Source organism: Cetorhinus maximus, chromosome 18, assembly GCF_964194155.1.
Source record: "Cetorhinus maximus chromosome 18, sCetMax3.hap1.1, whole genome shotgun sequence".
NCBI lineage: Eukaryota > Metazoa > Chordata > Chondrichthyes > Lamniformes > Cetorhinidae > Cetorhinus > Cetorhinus maximus.
The window spans coordinates 12,052,088-12,053,882 of record NC_135896.1 but is presented as its reverse complement, the minus strand read 5'-3'; positions in this window follow the sequence as shown (position 1 = coordinate 12,053,882).

Genomic DNA, 1,795 nt, shown 5'->3' with positions numbered 1-1,795 from the left:
TATCAACTTACACTTCCAGCAACTTGCCACAAATAAATTTTAAAAACTAAAACACAAATCTCATTTAAAGTGTGCTGTGAAACTCAGCAGGCCTGGCAGCATCTGTGGTGAGAGAAACAGTTAATGTTGAGTCGAATATGACACTTCAGAACTGAAAGGTAGAAACGTGATGCGTTTTATGCTGCTGAAAGAGGGGAGGGAGAGAAAGGAAGGATGGTCGGGGATAGGGTAGAGGGTGGGACAAAAATCTCATGGAACAAAAGGCAAAAAGGGTTTTTCCACAAATGCTGCCAGACCGGATTAGTATTTCCAGCACTTTGGTTTTATTTCAGATTTCCAGCATCCACAGTATTTTGCTTTTCTCACTAACGGCAGATGCCCTTGCTTTTCTCACTAAAGGCAGATGCCCTGCCACATTAAAAACTAAACTATCATGAGCTAAGGTTACTTTTTTGTTGGAATGCTTTCATGTAAACATCTTTTTGATTCGACTTGTTAGTTACTGGCACAGGGTGAGCCTAAGTAGACAATGCCTACTCCTGATGGTGACAAATTTATTATTGCAATCACCCTTAATTTGTCAGTCAGAGGGAGTTGTAGTTGCTCTCCTTCAACCAGTGGAAAATTAGGGTACAAGAAAATTGAAAAATCTGTAGTTATTAAAAAGCTACCTTAAAAATATGGATAAACTAAGACACTTAAAAAGTTCCCCACTGCCATCTAGTGGGTAAGCCTAAACATAACTTAAAAATTTACTAGCTAAAGTTTCCGACTGTGACATTAAATTGAGCAATACTGACCATTTATGTAGGAAATGTTAACGCTAAACCAAAACTTGTTTTACATTTATGCTGCAGCATAAATGTAAAACACGATCAAGTGATTTAAAATTATATTAAGGCATCCCCAAACCCTGGACAAAAGAATAAAAACAAAAAGCTAAAAGCTACTGCAGATGCTGGAAATCCAGGTAATTCTGTTTTTATTTTGTCCTGGACAAAAGAATCTGCTCACGTTGCAGAATTTAGCTGGGGTTGTACTGAATTGCAGAGGCCTTGACTATGATATGGCAAGTGAGATTTCAGTACACTCAGTATCCTTCTCCCAAGAATTGACTTGGGCTGAAGCATGGTTGATAGCCCCTTGCCGGAAAGCTGGGGGCAATCCCACCTCCATGGGGCTGGGAAGTCAATGATTAGATTTAAAGGCTGTTAAGTGGCTATGGTCATGGTTTTGCACTCCTTTCTTTCTTAAATAGCAGTACTACATTAGCTGTCTTCCAATCCATTGGGATTGTTCCAGAACCTGGGGAATTTTGGAAGATCACAACTAATACATCCACCATCTCTGCAGCCACCTCTTTTAGAGCCCTAGGATATAAGCCATCAGGTCCAGGGGATTTGTCAGCTTTCAGTTCCATTAGTTTCTTCAGTATTTTTCCCCTTTACTAATAATTACTTTCAAGTTCCTCCCATTAGAACCTTGATTCTCCACTATTTCTGGTATGTTTTTATGTATCTTCTACTGTGAAGACAGGCGCAAAATATTTAACATCTCTGCCATTTCCATGTTCCTCAATTTCTTCTGTCTCAGCCTCTAAGGGCCCCCATTTACTTTCACTGCTTGACTTTTGTTTTAAAACATACTTATAGAAGCTCTTAAATTATTTTTTTGATATTTCTGGCTAATTTTCTCATTAGATTTTCTCTCACCATTAACTCCCCCAATCTTCAGATTTACTGCTCTCCTTGCAGTATTAAGCTTATTTTAATCTAATACTATTCTTGACCTCTAG